Genomic DNA, 18,703 nt, shown 5'->3' with positions numbered 1-18,703 from the left:
GGTGGGCAGGTGAAGATCCAGAAACAAGCTTGAGAAGGCGGGCAGAGCCTTTAGTTGTTTGTGGTGCCTTGGGCTTGGGGGTGTCCTTCAGCTTTCTCCCAGGCAGCTACCAGCTGTTAAAAGCACCTGAACTCAGAGACCAGTCAGCAAATCTCACCTGGTTTGTGCATTAGATGCAATCCTATGGGGCTGCCAACTTTTGTAAACCAAGCGATATTTTCCAAAATGTTTGCTATGTTTTAAATCAAACCTCCTGGAACATAAATCACTGCCGGTTAACCTACCTTCAATCTTTTTTTTTTTTTTTTTTTTTTTTTTTTTTTTTTGCGGTACGCGGGCCTCTCACTGTTGTGGCCTCTCCCGTTGCGGAGCACAGGCTCCGGACGCGCAGGCTCAGCAGCCATGGCTCACGGGCTTAGTTGCTCCGCGGCATGTGGGATCTTCCCGGACCAGGGCACGAACCCGTGTCTCCTGCATCGGCAGGCGGATTCTCAACCACTGCGCCACCAGGAAAGCCCCTACCTTCATTCTAAGATTAGATTTTCTTGGGTATCAGGGAATCCACCTATCCTGCTATTTTTCAGTCTCCAATATTGCCAGCCCCTGAGGCCTCAGGAAACTCACTTCTTGACCCAGGAGACTACACTTGCCCCTTCCTTAAGTGGAAGAGAGCAGACCAGAACCTGGAATAACACATCCCAACGTGCTGACCCTGGGGGTACAGAAGGTACACTCCATGTGTGTGTTTGGGCACACCGACTTTTTATGAGCTGCCCGTCTTTATTATAAACTTTGTATTATAGAGAGCTTGGAACACACACAAAAGTAGGTTAGCATAGTGCAATGAACCCCACGCACCCAACACCCAGTAGCCTCAAGAGGGCCCCCTCCACAGCCCCGTCCACTTCTCTCCTTTTGAAGCATATACCATATGGCCTATCAATTCAGCCATCAATTTTTAAAAAATTTCTATTGGAGTACAGTTGATTTACAATGTAGTGTTAGTTTCTGCTGTACAGCAAAGTGAATCAGTTGTACACATACATGTATATCCAGTCTTTCTTTTTTTTTTTTTTAACTATTTTTGGCCACGCCACACCTCATGCGGGATCTTAGTTCCCTGACCAGGGATCGAACTCGTGCCCCTTGCAGTGGAAGCACAGAGTCTTAACCACTGGACCACCGGGGAGGTCCCTATCCACTCTTTTTTAGATTCTTTTCCCACATAGGTCATTACAGAGTGTTGAGTAGAGTTCCCTGTGCTATACAGTAAGTTCTTATTTTATCTACTTTATATATAGTAGTGTGTATATGTCAATCCCAATCTCCCAGTTTATCCCTCCCCCCTTGCCCCGCTTTACCCTCTGGTAACCATAAAGCCATAAATATTTCAAAATATTTCTCAGTTTAAAAGATAAGAACTCTTTTTTTTTTTTTTAACATTCAACAGTTCTTTAATCTCACCAAATGACCAGTGTTCACATTTCTAGTTTTCCCACAAATATCATAAATACCTTTATTTCCAATTTGTTTTATCCAGTGTCCAGATAAGGCCCACGTGTCACAGTCGGTGGATGAGTCGTTTAAGTCTCTCTCGGTCTATAAGAGGCCCTGCACATCTTTATTTCTCTCTTGCTGTTTATTGGAGGAAACTGGGTCGCAGGCCCTGTAAGTTTCCCACAGCTGGGGTTTTTGCTGATATTTGCTGATTATGCCTATTTGGTATAGCTCAGCACAGCCTTCTGCTTTGTATTTCCTATAAATTAAGTAAATTTAGCAGCTTGATCAGATGCAGGTTTGGTTTCTTTTTCTTTTCTTTTTTTTTTTGGCAAGAATTCACGTGTGGTCCTATGTTCTTCTGTTGGGGGACGCACATCTGCCCGGCTTTCTTTGGGGATGTCAGTTAGCCACTGACCCTGTGCCTAGACCATCCATTCATCTGGGGCTGTACAATGCGATGTTCTTTTTTTAAAAAAATTATTTATTTATTTTTGGCTGCGTTGGGTCTTCGTCGCTGCGCGCAGGCTTTCTCTAGCTGCGGCGAGTGGGGGCTATTCTTCGTTCATTGTGGTGCATGGGCTTCTCATTACGGTGGCTTCTCTTTTTGCGGAGCACGGGCTCTAGGCGCGCAGGCTTCAGTCGTTGTGGCGCGTGGGCTCAGTAGTTGTGGCACACGAGCTTAGTTGTTCCGCGGCATGTGGGATCTTCCCAGACCAAGGGCTGGAACCGGTGTCCCCTGCATTGGCAGGCGGATTCTTAACCACTGCGCCACTAGGCAAGTCCAGTGATGTTCTTTTTTTTTTTTTTTTTTTTAATTTTTTAATTTATTTCTTTAAATTGAAGTATAGTTGATTTACAATATTATCTTAATTACTGCTGCACAACAAAGTGACTCAGTTATACATATATATACATTCTTTTTGAAAAATATTCTTTTCCATTATGATTTATCATAGGATATTGAATATAGTTCTCTGTGCTATACAGGAGGACCATTCTGTACATAAAAGCTTACATCTGCTAACCCCAACCTCCCACTCCATCCGTCCCCCAGCCCCCTCCCCTGTGACATTCTAATTATTATCAGTTCTTCTTCATTCTTTTAAGCGGGATGGATTTTGTTTTATTTTTATTTATTTATTTATTTATTTATTTATTTTTGCGCTATGCGGGCCTCTCACTGTTGTGGCCTCTCCCATTGCGGAGCACAGGCTCCGGACGCGCCGGCCCAGCGGCCATGGCTCACGGGCTTAGTTGCTCCGCGGCATGTGGGATCTTCCCGGACCAGGGCACGAACCCGTGTCTCCTGCATCGGCAGGCGGATTCTCAACCACTGCGCCACCAGGGAAGCCCGGATTTTGTTTTAATGGGGTGAGGCGAAACATTGTTAGCGACCCAAGAAGCCAAAGTGAACAGTGGATTGATTGGCTGATTCATTGATACATTTTAAAAATGTGACCTTATGATACAGATTCTGTTGCCGGCACACTATAAATAGGTTTTTTTTTTTTAAACGTTTGGTTTTGGCAGAGTGGAGTTTCTTAGAGTGAGCTACCCCACGTTTTAGTGAAGTAGCTCTTTGCTTTCCCCAAAGCCATGTAGTTGTGATGGGGGGGCGGTCTCTGCAGACTGAGGCCAGTGCTGGGGTGCCGACGGAAAAAGGCAGCCACAGTGATGGCTCAGCGGCCCCGAGTGCAGACAGGACAGCCTCTGACGACTTGTTGGTCCATAGCCAGGCCCCAGGGCATTTCTTCCAGGGCATCCAGGAGTCATAATAATAACAAAAGTTTACCACCTGCCAGGTCTTGTGCTAAGCCCTTTACATGTTTTAATGCATGTAATTCTTATAATAAATGAGGTCCTGAGACTTACAGGATGGACACGCAGAAAACACTGATGGGGGCTAACGCTCCCAGCCACTCACTGCGTGTCCACCACTAAGACAAGCACTTCACAAGTACTTAGCACTCATTTCATACTTTCGGAACCCCCCGAGTTAAGTACTATTATACCATTTGACAGACAAGACTCCTGAGGTAAGAGAGGTTACGAGCTATGCCCAGGGCCATAAAGCTTTGGGCTTCAGAGCCCGGATTCATCCTTAGGCAGCCGGCTGTTGCCCGCGGCACCTACTGCCTTCCCAACAGCAATCATGCTCACTCGGTCTGCCCTGTCGGGTCCCAGAGCAGAACCTGGCAGAGAGGAGAGCGTGGATCAAAGAGGCATGAGAGAATGTGCGTGCGAAGAGCTCCCAGTGCATTAGGGGCTGGAGTGAGACCCGGGGATCCAGACCAGTGTCTGAAGGCACAGCCAGGCGCTGGGCCCCGTGAGCCCTTGGAACATTGCAGGGGGGCGAGCCTTTGCTGCAGGCTCAGCAGGAAAGCTCTGGGGATTCTGAGGGTGCAGTGGCCATCAGAGAGCCCGCTCCAGTGACTGCGTGTCGTGGACCTGTGGGCAAGAGCAGAGGAGGAGACCCACAAGTATAAGGAGAGTTGCTGGGAGGGCTTGAGTGAGGCTGGAAGAGATGGCAAGGCCTGGGGCAGGCAGGCAGGGGCAGGAGAGGGTGGGTCAGGGCCGTCATGGGGTCGGCAACCCCAGAGTTGGTGGCCACAGGGGTGGGAGGTTGAGGGGGGTGAGGAGGGCAGCCGTCAGGGCTCGGGGTGACTCTAGCTCAGAGTGTCTGTCTCTGGTAGATGGGTGCCACCCACCGAGGCAGACACTTCAGACAGGGAGTGGTCAGAGGAGGCAGCTGGAGACCACATGTTCTATTTTGGGCAGGTGGCATCTGAGATGCTGGGCAGGGTGTGTGGACTTGCACTGTGACTCCTCCACCCAGGGTTCCAGACTCACAGACCACAGGAACAGGCGAGAAAAGCAGGAAGCTTCCACCCTGCCCATCCCTCCTCCACCTGCATCTTCGTTCACACACTCACTCCTTGGCTCTCACACACCCGAGGGCAAGGTCCTGGCTGGAGGAGTCGGGAGGGCTTCCTGGAGGAGGGGAGCTGTGCGTTGCTTGTTGGCCTTCTCCAGGGCACAAGAGGTGGCACGATGCTGACCTCCAGCAGAAGCAGTGAAGTGGATTTGGGTAAGACTCAGTGGGAGCCCGTGGCCTCTCTCCAGAGTGCATGATGCTGAGTAGTGTGTCCAACATCTCACAGTTAGAAATGAACAGAGCCAGAATTGACTCAGAAATTGATAGAACTCCTGCTTTGGTCCCCTGGAGGCAGGGCTGTGTTGGCTGGAGAAAGCGTGGCCCTCACTCTCAGTTCCACGGTTACCAGGGACCCGTGGCCCTGCCTGCGCCAGCGTGCAGGGGTCAGTGTCAGAGGGTTTGTCTTGTTCCTACAATGACTGTCTTTGTCCAGGTGTGACCCCCTGTAGCCCCGAGACACCACCAGGCCGAAAGCCCTGGGTGAGCCAGGGCCACAGGGGTAACGAGACGCTCTCAACAACTCACCCACGTGAGGGTGATGGAGTAACCAGAAGCGGGGTGGCCGTCCCTCCTCCCCCTTCTCTGGGCAAGGCGGCCTTGGGGTAGGGGCAGCCTGCTGGAGCTGGTGTGCCTAAGCCCACACTCCTTCCCCGGCCAGGGCAGCCAGCCCCTCCAGTTTCCATGGAGCTGTCTGCTTTGCCCGGGCAGGTGGGTTTTACTAGAATCCTCTCGAGTCTGTCTCCTGAAACCTTTTTCTAGCAGCATTGTGGAACATCATATATATTTCCTACAACCCTTGTGAAACTGACACCTCCTTGTTGTGACTGTGAATATCAGAAGTGACATGTAATTGCAGTGATCCATCCTGTTAAGTAGCTGGCAACATATCATTGCAAAATCAGCAGGGCTGGGACTCTCAGAACCCAGTGTTTCTAAACAACGCACCTGCAAGCGTGTGTGTTCAAACTCTCTTCACCAAACGCCGCCCAGGGCTCACGAAGTCTGCCTCACCTGCCTCGCCTCGCCTTTCCACGCCCACAGCAAAGAAAATTTAACTCGGGTTAAAGCCACCCATGGAGTTTTCGGTTCTCTGGAATGCCCGCTCCTTGTCCCAGAACGCACTGGGTTCTCAAAGTCAGGGCTGTGGTCACGGTACTTGTAGCAGTGCTCCTTCCAAGCGTGGCCCTGGGGCTTCCTGTGCCCCCTTTCCTCAACTCCAGAGTGGCTTCGTGGGGGGTTCTTTCTGGTGCCACAGGGTGGGCAGTGAGCTGGGCCAGCCCAGCCATCACTGTGCCAGCCTACGGAAGGCAGGAAACTGGTGGGGTCAGTGTGGGCGTTCGGAGGGTTGGGGACCAGCGGTGGCTAAAGCCCATGGCACGATGGCTGAGCCCCGCCTTGGTCGGGTGGGAGCGTCGGGGCAGGGCCTGCACATTTCGAGGGCGCTTACTCACACTGTGTTCTATGCTAATTCCAGGGTAGGGTTGATTTCAACTGTGGTGGGAAGGGTGCCCCCTGGAGCTGTGCAGAGGACGTACTGATGGCGGGGCAGACATGGGACCTCCACGGCAATCGGACAATGAGTGCCAGGAAGGGGTGCCATGCCAGAACACGCAGCCCTCAAGTGTGGGCACCAGAGCCCAGGGGGGCTGGTAGGTCCCGGGGGTGCTGGTTTGGGAGCCTTCTCTGAAGTCTGCTTTGGGGGGAGGACCCTCACAGAGCCCTCCCTGGGACGCCCTGACCTCAGGAGTGTCCACTGCGGGCCCGTCTGCAGTGGAAGCTTCTCTGCCCCCATCCTCTCTCACCTGAGACACCACCCCGGCCTGCAGCCCCCTGGCATCTGCTTCTCTGCTGTGGCCCCCATTTCCTGGGTTCCTCCCTCCCCACTGCAGAAGACGCCCTGGAGGTCTCCAGCCGGAGCCTCACTTTTCCTTTGGTGCGTTAGAATATGCTAAGTGAAAAATAATGAGCATGTAGGAACTAATAACAGGAATCACCTAATTAAATTAGGAAACAGACATCTTATCACTGTAATCTGAAAACTGATATTAATAGAAAATGGTGCCAACATTGTTATGCTAAATGTTCCTAGGGGTGGGGAAATTAAAAAGGAGAGCAGAACGGAAAATGGGGACAATCGTATCCAATAAGAGCAAGAAATGTTTTAAAGGAACTAAAGTAAAATGCTAAAAATAGAATACAGGATCACTGTGAGGCTCTAGTGAAGTAATGGACAAAGATGCCTTTGAAAACCACAGAGCTCCACACACGTGTACGACGATAATTTTTTAAATGAGACAATGTAATTAAGCTTCAGTGTGCATGAAACCTAATAATAGTTATCGTTTATTGGCACCAGGCACTGTCTCGGGTGCCTTTATTTCATCTTCCTTCACCCAGTGAGACGCAGGCATCATTGTCCTCAACTTACATTCAGCGAGGTTAGGTCAGTTGCCCAAAGTCCCACAGCCAGTGGCCGGAGCTGGGATTCGAACCCAGGTTTGCCTGCTTGCAAAGCCCTTCCGAGGCTCACTTTGCCCTCCTCACCTGTTGCTGCTGGTTAATGTCACGGTCAGCAGTTCTTGTATTTTCTGTTTTTCCACCGTCTCCGACACCCAGCAGATTTCTTGGCAGCCAGACTCCCTGCCCCAACCCCAAGGCTCCTCTGGCGTCTTGGTTAATAAAACCCACACAAAGACACCTTCTGAAATTACAGTGCAGCTGGGAAACTGGGGCTCCCATTGTGTCCGGGTCTGAGCGGGGCTGAGCGGCCGAGCTGGGCTGGCGGTTCCGATGCTCATGCCGGCCCCGGAAGCCCCGGTTTCAGGTTGTGTCTCCACAGCAGCTGATTGTTACCCCCACCCCCCCACCCCGCCAAGCCCCCACCTGGGAGGTGAATCAGGCTCTGTTCACCTGCGATGTGAGTCGCTACTCCGGGAGCCCAGAGCGGGGCTCAGGTGTGGGGTGACCCCTTTCCCATCTGCCCAGCCCAGAATGAATAGGAGGGATCCAGGGAGGAGGAGGGCTCAAGATCTGTGTGTGAGATGCCCCAGAAGTACCTAGTCTGGGCCACTGTGGGGAGCGCACCTGGGCCGGCATTAGCAGGGACATGCACCCCGTACCTCCCCACCTCTGTGCCCATGCACCAACCAGGCATCTTCAGTGGGGGGATGGAGGGGGAGTCAGTCACCTGACATCAGAGCCAAGCCCCCCACTCAGCCCGGGAGCTCTGCCTGGGAGAGCAGGAGGGCAGGGCGAGACTTCAGTCCGAAAGCAGCACAGGGCTCTGGGGGTGGCCTCCTGCCTGGCTTGCCTCCCCACTCAGCCCCACTTGGTCTGCAGTCTCAGGGCTCTGGGAGAGAGGCTAGGGAGACAGTGAATCTCACTGCCAGCTTGGGGAAGGGTCCAGTCGGGTCCTAACATGTGCTTATCTCGGCCTGCTAACCTTCCAGAAGTCCTAGGTTGCTAACGTGGGCAGCAGAGAAATGGTTCTCTGCCAGAGCCTGGTCCAAGGACAAGGCTGTTGCTACGATTGTCATCCTTCTCCATAGCTGGTTCTTGTTTTTTTAAACCCCCAAAATGTCATGGTTGTAGTTATGACAACAGAAGTGCCGGAGGCTGATTCTGGAGGCCGATGCGGGTCCGTGGTGAGGCGCGCCGATCAGGGATGCCCCCGGGCCAGGCCGAGTGGAGCTCTCACCCGGGCACCGACTGCCTGCCGGGTGGGCATGCTGGCCCCTCCTATGATGATGATGCCTTTCTGAAGTAGCCTTCGGGTCAGCGTGGGTCTCCTTCCCGAAATCTTTGCAGGAAGTCGGGTGCTCAGGCAGATCCCATCTAAGCCAGAAGCTCATCGTTACGTGTCTGCAGATCTTTTCATTGTGAAGCTTATCTCCCAGGATTTGGGGCTCTACAGTTGTAACTTGAATCATGGTAGACCTCAGTGAACAATTCTCGCTTTAAAATTTTTTTATTTATCTGGGAAAAATAGCTGAACTTAAATGGGTTCCATTGTCCCCAACAGCTGCTGCTCAGGAGCCCCTGCACAGCTGGCTGGCTCCTGACGGAGGCGTGAAGAGCCCCGGGAGGGGTCTTCCCATTCTCCATCTGGGGTCCAGGCAGGAAGCTGGGGGCTGCCTCTTACCAAGCCCTGCGGCCTAGCCATGGCATTTCGCAGCCCTCCTCAGCGGTCCAGAAGGCCGGCCACCTATAGAGCAGGCTCTCCCCATCCAGGCTACCTGCTCGCTCCAGTGCAGTTGTCCTCAAAGCAGGTCAGGGGGTCCAGTCCCTGGCCAGTGGTTCTCAGCCCAGGTGGTTTCCTAGCTAGGTTGGACCGAGGGGGTGATCTGTGAACCCCTCACCACGTTTTGGTTGTGTGTCTGAATGTGCTTAGGTCCTGGGAGGAAAAGGCAGCCTGGAAGGAGTCTGGGACGCCCACCCTACCTCTCCAAAGGCTACAAGCATCTGCGGGTGCTTTCGACCTTTGCCCTCAGGGTCTGGGCCTGCCCCGCAGGGAGGGAGATAGGAAAGAGGAAGGGATGAGGGGGAATGTCAATTTTTAAAAATGGTGTTGGGTCACCAGGCCCATCAGAAAATGTATCAGCACAGAGCTGCCAGGGCCGGGAGACCACGGGGAACGGGGTGGCAGGGCCACCTCTCAGCTCCAGCCAGGAGCGCTGTGTGGAATGCGGGCCCAGGGTGGCCAGATCCTCCTTTTTATTTTTTAGTTTTTCAAAGAAACAAGGAATCTGTAACATATATCATTTCTTCTGATTTTTAAGTGGCAGCTCAAACTTTACAAGGTGTTTTCAGAGTTGGTTGGACACGCTTGTCACCGCCTGTTGGTCGGATGGGCTGGAAGGAGAGGCTGTGTCCACTCTCCCGCCCTCCCTCCCTAGCGACTCCCCCCACCACCCCCGCCCCAGGACAGAGAGGTAGTGGGTCTCCCTGGTAGGCAGGGAACTCGTTATCTTTCCAGCCCCGGCAGGACTCACTTCAAGCCAGGCCCCAAGCGAGTCCTGGGCAGAGCTTCTCCAGGTGTCTGCTGACCAACGGTGGCTTCCCAGAGCCCGAGGGGCCCCTGCCCAGTTCAGGGAGCTGTGAGTGGGACCTGAGAGTCCCAGTAGCGCCCAGGGAGGTGGCACCTGGGGTGTGTTCTGGGCAGTGACGATGGTATGAGTGCCAGGTGCCTCCTGTGTCCCAGGCACTGCACTTTAGCTGCTTTATAGATATTTCCACACTGAAGCCTCACAGCTGCTTGCCTCCATTTTATAGATAGGGAAACTGAAGCACAGAGAGGCAAAGTCACTTGTCCAAAGTTACACAGCCAGGAAGTAGCAGCGTCTAGACTAGAACCCAGGTCTTTGGATCCCAAAGACACAGAGTCTTATGGGTGACTCTGACAGCCACTCAGAGCTGAGACACACACTGCTGGAGGGCCAGCCTGGGGGTCTGCACACAGTGCCACGCTGATCTGTGGGGTGTACTCCATTCCTGTGGGTTGCAGACACGTTCTGGTCTGTGCATAGATCTGCTGGTGAAGAACGGGGACCTCTGTGAACGTGTGTGTGTCTGGCTCTCACCTGCGATCCCGTGTACACGTGTGTACGTGCACCACCATGAGGTGTGTGCGCGCCTCGGGCTCACAGCTCACATGCGGAACACTTCCCACTGACGTTCCCGTCTGCCACAGGCAGGCGTGGGACACACCCAGTCAGGGCCTGGGCTGGGGCAAGTGACCTGGGCACCAGGGTGGGAGTTGTCTGCAGGTTGTCACCACAGAAGTGGGTGAGGAATGAGTTTCCATTCCAGCAGGAACTTGGCAAAACCAGTTATCGTAAACCCCTTGCCTGCGACCGGGGCAGACCAAATAACGAAATGACATTCTTCCTAGGTCGGGTCGAGTGACTGCTGCTCGAATTAGTTCCTTCCCAGAACCCAGCCAGAAGTAGCAGCAGTAATTAAAGGATTTTCTAGGCTTTAAACCAAGTCTGCTCATCAAGCAGGTACAATATACGGGGCTTGCAAAATGTGTGTGGGCCTCGTCCCTTCCTGGGGACTGGGATGAAAGTCGGCGAGAGCAGGAAGGCCACTGGTCCAGAAGGAGGTGGGTGCTTACTGCAGGGGGCACTTTTCCACTTTCATTCATTCATATGAGAAATGTTGCCTCCCAACGTGGCCAGGCACTGGGATTCTGCAGCGAACAGGACCCTGAGGTCCCTGCACTCATGGAACTCAACAGTGAGTAGGGTGACGGGGAATTCCTGGTGTTCCCCACCCCGACTCCCGCCTCCTTCCCAAGCAAGCTGGTCCCAGGAGCCCTGGGATGTCAAGAACTGCCTCCTTCCACTTGGGGACCTGTAAATTAGGGTCTGAGGCTGAAACCGTGCTGGGACTTTCCACGCACCAGAGAAAGAGAAAGGTAGGGCATTAGCTTCGCATGACCCCCACCTGACCCATCCTGTGTCCTAGAGAGAGGAAGAAGGGAGCCAGATCCAGCACTGGGGGTCAGTTGGAGGTCACACCCACGCTGGAACATCCCTCCCCCAAGCCCGTTTTTCATTACTTCCATTTGCTTCACTGAGAGGAACACACAGCCCTCCTCAGGGAGCAGAAAATGCCAGAATCCCAAGGAAGCAAATATGGGTAGTGTGGCTGACAGAGGTGACGTGCCCACCCACCGTGGGTAAAACAGAACCTACAACTTCCTTAAAACTCCAGAAGGAAAGGGAAATCCCAGGAGCCAGAAAATGAGACGGATTAGCGAAGAAGCAATGAGTGCCAGGGGTCACCTGCCACCGAGCCTGCGGCTAGAGCCTTTTTGACAAAACAGCTTTATTCAGGTATAATTTCCATGCCATAAAATGCACGTATTTTAAGTGTACACTCCAGTGGTTTTTAATACATTTACAGAGCTCTGTAATCACCACAATCCAATTTTAGGATGTTTCCGCTGTCCTCCACCCCGCCCCCAATTTCCATCCCAAATCTCTCAGGCGCTTTGCAGTCACTCCCTGTTGCCCCAGGCAACCACTAATCTACTTTCTGTCTTTATAGATTTGCCCATAAATGTAATCATACAGTATGTGGTCTTTTACATCTGGCTTCTTTCACTTCGCATCAGGTTTGCGGTCACTTGTCATCGTGTAGCCTGCATCAGTAGTTCATCTCTCTTTATTGTTCGATAGTATTCCATTCCATGGATTCTTGGTTTACCCATTCACCAGTTGATGGACACTTGGATTGTTTATACTTTGGGGCTGTTATGAATAATAGTGCTATGAACATTCACATGCAGGTTTTTTATTTCTCTTGGGTAGATACTTAGGAGTAGAATTGCTAGACTGTGCTAGATTGTTTAGGAACTTTGTGTGGAATTTTTAAAGACACTGTTGCCAAAATGGCTCCACTGTTTACATTCCTGCCAACAATGTATGAGGGTTCCAATTTCTCGACATTCTCATCAACACTTGTTATTATCTGTCTTTTTAATTATAGGCATTCTAGTCAGTGTGCAGTGGTATCTCATTGTATTTTAATTTGCATTCTCTAATGACTAGTGCTATTGAGCATATTTTCATGTGCTTAATAGTCATTTGAATATATTCTTTAGTGAAATATCTATTCACATCTTTTGCCCATCTTTTAAATTGAGTTGTCTTTTTATTGAGTTGTTATTTTTATTTTGTAGATACAAGTACTGATTAGATTTGCAAATAATTTCTCCCATCTGTGGTTTGTGTTCATTTTCTTAATGGTGTCTTTTAAAGTGCAAAAGTTTTTAACTTTGAAGAACTACAGTTCATTTTTTTTTTCTTTTATGGATCATTCTTTTGGTGTTGTATCTAAGAAATCTCTGCTTAACTTAAAGTCACAAAGATTTTCCCTGATGTTTTCCTTTAAAAGTTCTATACTTTTAGCTCTTCCATCTACGTCCATGATCCATTTTGAGTTAATTTTTGTGTTTTGTGTAAGGTAATGGTCTTTTGCACGTGGATATCCAATTGTCCCAGCACTGTTTATTGAAGGCTATCTTTTCCCCATTGAATTACCTTGCCACTCTGGTCAAAATAAATTGGCCTTGAGTGTAAAGGTTTGTTTCTGGTGTCTGAATTCTATTCCATTGATCTATTTGTTGATCCTTACACCAACAGGACAATGTCTTAATTACTATGGGTTTGTAATAAGTTGTGAAATCAGGAAGTATAAGTCCTCCAGCTTTGTTCATCTTTTTCAAGATTGTTTTGACTATTCTGAGTCTCTGTAAAGACAGTGTAAACTTACCATGTAAATTTTAGGATCAGCCTATCCTGCCAACAAAAAGCCTGCTGAGATTTTGATAGGTATTGCATTGAATCCAACAGTCAGTTTGGGAAGAACTGCACCCTTAGCAATATGGAGTCTTCCAATCCATGAATGTGGAATGCCTCTCCATTTATTTAGATCTTCTTTAGTTCCTATTAGCAATATTCTATAGCTTTCAGTATACAAGTGTTACCCTTCTTTTGTTAAATTTATTCCTAAGTATTTTATTCTTTTTGATGCTATAGTGAATGAAATTGTTTTTCTTTTTTGGGGGGGGGCTGCATTGGGTCTTCATTGCTGCGCGTGGGCTTTCTCTAGTTGTGGCGAGCGGGGGCTACAATTCATTGCGGTGGGCGGGCTTCTCCTTGCTGTGGCTTCTCTTGTTGCAGAGCATGGGCTCTAGGCATGCAGGCTTCAGTAGTTGTGGCACACGGGCTCAGTAGTTGTGGCTCGTGGGCCCTAGAGCACGTGGGCTTCAGTAGTTGTGGTGCATGGGCTCAGTTGCTCTGCGGCATGTGAGATCCTCCCGGACCAGGGCTCAAACCCATGTCCCCTGCAATTGGCAGGAGGACTCTTAACCACTGTGCCACCAGGGAAGTCCCTGAAATTGTTTTTCTTAACTTCATTTCTGGACTGTTCATCACTAATATAGAGAGATAAAATTGATTTTTCTATATTGATCTTGTACCTTGCAACTTGGTGATTAATTCTAGTTCTTTTTGTGAAAATTCCCTGAAATTTGCTAAATATAGGGCCATATTGTCTGCAAATAAAGAGCATTTTACTTCATTTCCAATCTAAATGCCTTTTTTTTTTCCATGCCTGATTGTACTGGCTAGAGCCTCTAGTACAATATGAAATAGAAGTGGTGAAAGTGTACATCTTTGCCTTATTCCTGATCTTACAGGCGTTCATTCAGCCTTTGACCATTAAATATAATGGTAGCTGTAGGATTTTTGTAGATCACCTTTACCAGTTTGAGGAAGTTTCCTTCTATTGCTAGCTTGTTGAAAAAAAAATTTTTTTTACCCTAAATGGGTGTTGGATTTTGTCAAATGCTTGTTCTACATCTATTGAGATGTTTTATGGTTTTGTCCTTTATTGTGTAAATATAATATATTACATTAATACATCAACCTTGCATTCCTAAGGTAAATCCCTCTTGGTCATAGTACATAATCGTTTTTATTTGTTACTGGATTCATTTTGCTAGCATAATCGTTTTTATTTGTTACTGGATTCATTTTGCTAGGATTGTGTTGCAGAATTTTTTTTTTTTTTAATATTTATTTATCTGGCTGCACCGGGTCTTAGTTGTGGTGTGTGGGATCTTCATTGCCGCGTGCGGGATCTTTAGTCGCGGCATGCGAGATCTTTTACTTGTAGCATGTGGGATCTAGTTCCCTGACCTCGGATTGAACCTGGGCCCCCTGCATTGGGAGTGCAGAGTCTTAGCCACTGGACCACCAGGGAAGTCCCTGTGTTGTGGAATTTTTTAAGGGATACTTGTCCGTAGTTTTCTTTTCTTGTGATGTTTTTTGTCTGGCTTTGGTACTGGATTAACATAGGTCTTAGAATTAGTTGAGAGTATTTCCTCCTCCTCCTCCTCCTCCTCCTTTATTTTTCTGGAAGAGTTTGTGAAGGATTGGCATTATTTCTTTTTTAAATGTTTAGAAGGATTTGCTAATGAAGCCATCTGGAGCTGGAAGATTTTTAAATTACTAATTCAATTTCTTTGCTATAGGTCTATGCAGATTTTCTGTTTCTTCTTGAGTCAGCTTCAGTAATTTATGTCTTTCTAGGACTTTATTTCACTCAAGTTGTCTCATTTGTTAGCATAAAAATGTTGATAGTATTTCTTTATATTCGTTAGTGATGGCCCCTCTTTTGTTCCTGATTGTCCATTTTGTAGATCTTTTCAAAGAACCAGCTTTTAGTTTCACTGTTTTTGTCTTTTTTTTTTTCTGTTTTCTATTTCATTGATTTCTACTCTGATATTTATTATTTCCTTTTTTCTCCTTGCTTTGAGTTCAATTTGCTCTTCTTTTCTTTTTCTGGTTTCTTAAGGCAGAAGCTTAGGTCATTAATTTGAGATCCTTCTTTTCTAATGTACCTATTGCACCTATAAATTTCCCTCTAAGCATGGTTTTATCTGTAGTCCACTTTAGTTGTCTCATTTCCTAGATCTCACTTTAAATTTCTGCATAGTCTATTCCTTCCCTCAACCCATATCACAACCTTGGGCTAGCTGAGAATTTGGAATTATTATTTTCAGCAACATTCCTGGGCATGGAATGTTTCAATCTTTTTTTTTTTTTTTTTGTGGTACGCGGGCCTCTCACTGTTGTGGCCTCTCCCTGTTGTGGCCTCTCCCGCCGCGGAGCACAGGCTCCGGACGCGCAGGCTCAGCGGCCGTGGCTCACGGGCCCAGCCGCTCCACAGCATGGGGGATCTTCCCAAACCGGGGCACGAACCCGTGTCCCCTGCATCGGCAGGCGGATTCTCAACCACTGCGCCACCAGGGAAGCCCGAATGTTTCGATCTTCTTGGCCTGCTCTACCTTGGTAGAACTTCAACCACCAGGGAACTGAGTTGGGGTGATAGAAGCAGCCCCAGGCTAAAATGCCATAGGCTTACCTTAGTTCTTGAATAAATGTTTCCTAATATGTTCTATACCATCGGTCAGTTTCCAGAATTCTTAAACAGTTGTTTTGATTTTTTTTTTCCCTGTTCTGTCATTTCTTTGGGGGAAGGAATTTGCCAAGCTCCTCACTCAGTCGTTCTAGATGTCCCACCTCCAGGACTGGGGTCTTGATGTCTGCAAAGACAGGAGGTGAGGTCTCTGGCCTGACTAAGGTGCTGAGCTGGAGTGCAGCCTCTCTATAAATAGCACCCTCAGAAGGCATCAAACCCTCTCCCATGGGTCCAGTTTGCTTGGGACAGCCCCGATTTATACCTGGGGCCTGGTGTAATTATCATCAGCACTCCCCTCACTCCTAGAAGTGGCTTTATTTTGATGATGTCACTGTGTAAGTGTAATTCTGTAAGAAGAAAATTTAACCAGAAAGAATGGGATGCAAGAAATAATGGTAAGGGCTTCCCTGGTGGCGCAGTGGTTGAGAATCCGCCTGCCGATGCAGGGGACACGGGTTCGTGCCCCGGTCCGGGAAGATCCCACATACCGCGGAGCAGCTGGGCCCGTGAGCCACGGCCGCTGAGCCTGCGCGTCCGGAGCCTGTGCTCCGCAACGGGAGAGGCCACAACAGTGAGAGGCCCGCGTACCGCAAAAAAAAAAAAAAAAAGAAATAATGGTAAGGAAATAAGTTGTAGGTATGTAGATAAATATAAATAAATATTTACTGTAAAAAAAAATAAACACTCATTTTGCAGTTTAGGAACTGCAGTAACATGGAAGTGTGTATGGGGACAGTAATTGGATTTAAACATTCTAAGATCTTAATCTTGTTAGGGAGGAAAATAGGGATAGTAATAAACTTTGGACTTTATTTTCAAATGCGGCTCAGCCCTGGAAGTATGCTGTATATCTTCTGAGTCTCTGCACTGGCCCCTCTCAGTGGAGCCCCACTTTTAGAGCTGGGCACCTGTTTAATCACCTCCTGTTCACCTCATTGGTAAAAGAGGATTCCCAGCCTATGGTTATGGGGATGGTGAACCCTCAACACTGGACAGATGAGCTCAACAGCCATTGGTTAGTCACTCACAGCCTCGGGGAGAAGGACACTGCATGCCTTGCCCCTGTGGTCACATGGAGAGAGAACAAGCAGGGGCTGTGGGAGGCAAGCTAGTAGTATCAAGAGGGTGGGGTTCCCCCTGGTTCCCATGGGAGGATGTCACTGATTTGTTTGAATAATTCCACGGGCTGGTAGGGCACTGAGACCTGTTACTCGGGGTAAGCAGAAACTGTGCCTGGTCCCCTCGATAGGTGGTTGTTTAGCCAGGGGTCCTCATCTGCAGGAGCAGAGTGGGGAGGGGACTTGCAGTTGGGCCATTGGAGGCCCTCCTGATTTCACCAGGTGTCAAGGCAGCATGTGATATTGGGCCTTCATACTTTAGGCAGATTGTCCCACAAAAGCCTAAGAGGGGAAACACCTCACCCCGAGTGGGGGCAGCCCTGAGCCAAAAGCTGGAGAGAGGCCTTCCTTGCTGTAGTCTCAGGACTCCCCTCGCCCCAGCTAAGGTGCTGGAACCCTGCTTAGCTCCTGCCCTGGTAACCTCTGCCCTTGCATCCTGCCTATCTGTATATCCGTCTCTCTCTCCACCATCTGTCCAACCTCATTTATAGGAACATGCTATAAAACCCCATAGCTGGGCTTCCCTGGTGGCGCAGTGGTTGAGAGTCCGCCTGCCGATGCAGGGGACACGGGTTCGTGCCCCGGTCCGGGAAGATCCCACATGCCGCGGAGCGGCTGAGCCCGTGGGCCATGGCCACTGAGCCTGCGCGTCCGGAGCCTGTGCTCCGCGGCGGGAGAGGCCACAACAGTGAGAGGCCCGCGTACCACACAAAACAAACAAACCATAGCCCCCTCATTTGTGATTCCTTCAGAAATGATGTAGTTGGAGACTGTCCAACCAGTGTGGACCCTCACCCCATGGACAGCAGCCAGGCACCAGCAATGAGGCCCTGAGCCCAGCATTGGGGTTTCTGGTACTCACAGCCCCTACCTGCCATAGGTAACCCCAGCATCACCTGGCGCAGGTGCCTCCATCCCTGACGCACGTGAAGGGTCTGTAGCCTGGACATGCTCGCTGCTGTTTCAGGAACCAGCGTAGCTCAGTGGGTGGGTGAAATGAGGTTCCACTTGCCACCTTTGGCTTCTCCCAGTCCACGGGGATCTGTGGAGGTGCTACATCTTCCAGTATCTTCTCTCCAAGCAGAAGAACAAGGATTGGTGACCCTGGCAGGTACCGTTGCAGCAGTAGTGAAGTGACAGGCTCCCTCCTCAGGTGTCTTTGAGGCACCATCTCAAATGCCACTGGGGCACACGCACCAGCACAACCCTCTTTCCCTCCCCCGGGTCTTCATTCTTTGAGGCATGTAGCTACCAGGCAAAACCCGAGCATTTCAGACTGTTATTGCTGGAGAGGATGAGATTGGGGTTTTGAATCTGCCAGGTTTTTTGAGCCACGGGTTCCAGACAGAGCCTGGCTGAGGAGTGCAGGGCTGGGTGAGGGCAGCGTGTATACCACAGCTGCCATCTACCCTGGCACCGGGAGGGGCAGCCACAACTTAGAATAACAGCTGTCGGCCTGGGCTCCGTGTTAGAGTTACCTGTGGAGGTGTTAAAAAGCTGATGCCCAAGCTGCCCCAGGCCTAAGACCAATCAGATCTGAATCTCTGGGGGAAGAGACCCCAGCAGCAGAAGTTTGCAGAGCTCCCCAGGCAACTCCGCTGTGCAAGCGATTTTGAAAGCCATTGGATTCAGAATAGTGTTTCTCAGAATTTAACATAACTACAGATCATTTGGACAACCTGTTAAAATGCAGATTCTGATTCTCTGGGTCTAGGTGGGGCCCAAGATTCTGCATTGCTAGCAGCAAGGGTTCATAATTGGAATCGCGCTACTTAAAGTGTGGCTTTGGACCAGCAGCATCTGCAAAGCTTGGGAGCTTCCTAAAGATGCAGACTCTAGGGCCTGCCACCAGATCTACTGAATTAGAATCTGCATTTTGATAAGATTCCCAGGTGGTTTGAACGCACTTGGAGGTTGACACACACTGGTTTAGGAGACTTTTATGGCCCAGTAAGCCTTAGAGAGAGGGGCAGGCTGCTTCCAGGCCTCATCAGAGGTCACAGGCAAACATCTCTTCGTCATCAGATGACAAAGCCCAGACTTGGGTCCTTCCAGAATCTTGACAGCTCTTTCATCTCTTGCTCTCCTACTCTGGGACCTGACCCAGCTGGGTGTGGCCCTCCCTTTGCCTTCCCCATGCCCCCTGCTCCAGCCC

At 49.8% G+C, this 18,703-nt stretch overlaps 1 protein-coding gene across 2 annotated transcripts in view; it reads left to right on the top strand.

The window, feature by feature from the left end:
- Positions 1-18,703, top strand: part of CHST8 (carbohydrate sulfotransferase 8) — a 124,316-nt gene that overhangs the window by 59,701 nt on the left and 45,912 nt on the right. The gene's annotated exons all lie outside the window — the stretch shown is intronic.

The sequence above is a fragment of the Kogia breviceps genome, chromosome 18, assembly GCF_026419965.1.
Source record: "Kogia breviceps isolate mKogBre1 chromosome 18, mKogBre1 haplotype 1, whole genome shotgun sequence".
Taxonomy (NCBI): Eukaryota; Metazoa; Chordata; class Mammalia; order Artiodactyla; family Physeteridae; genus Kogia; species Kogia breviceps.
Note: the sequence above shows the minus strand (reverse complement) of the source record. Positions and strands in the feature narration are given on the sequence as shown.